The following is a 452-nucleotide window of genomic DNA, read 5'->3' as shown; positions in this document are numbered from 1 at the left end:
AGGCTGTGACGTCTCATTACACACTTCCGCTTCCGGAAGCGCGCTGCCCTCTGCAGGACGGGAGCAGAACTACAGCATAGGGAGAACACTGGAGAAAACGACAACAGAAGAACAACAAGACAACAGAGAAAAAAAAAAAGAGAACAGAGAAGAACAACAAGAGAACAGGAGGAGAACGGGAGAAAAAAAGTAGAAGAACAGGAGGAGAACAAGAGAAAAAAGTAGGAGAACAGGAGAGAACAGGAGGAGAACAGGAGGAGAACAGAATTAAAAAAAGTAGAATAACAGGAGGAGAACAACAAGAGAATATGGAGAACTGAGCTGATGTTTTTCTGATGGGATCCAGGTCTGGAGAACCTGCATGTGGTTCTATCTGAGCTGTTCTGGTCTGCAGCAGCTGCTGGCTGATGATGCCTCCTCCGTGCTGCTGGAGCTCTGTGGTCATGAGGAGG

Source organism: Salarias fasciatus, chromosome 11 (genome assembly GCF_902148845.1).
Source record: "Salarias fasciatus chromosome 11, fSalaFa1.1, whole genome shotgun sequence".
NCBI classification, from domain to species: domain Eukaryota; kingdom Metazoa; phylum Chordata; class Actinopteri; order Blenniiformes; family Blenniidae; genus Salarias; species Salarias fasciatus.
Note: the sequence above shows the minus strand (reverse complement) of the source record.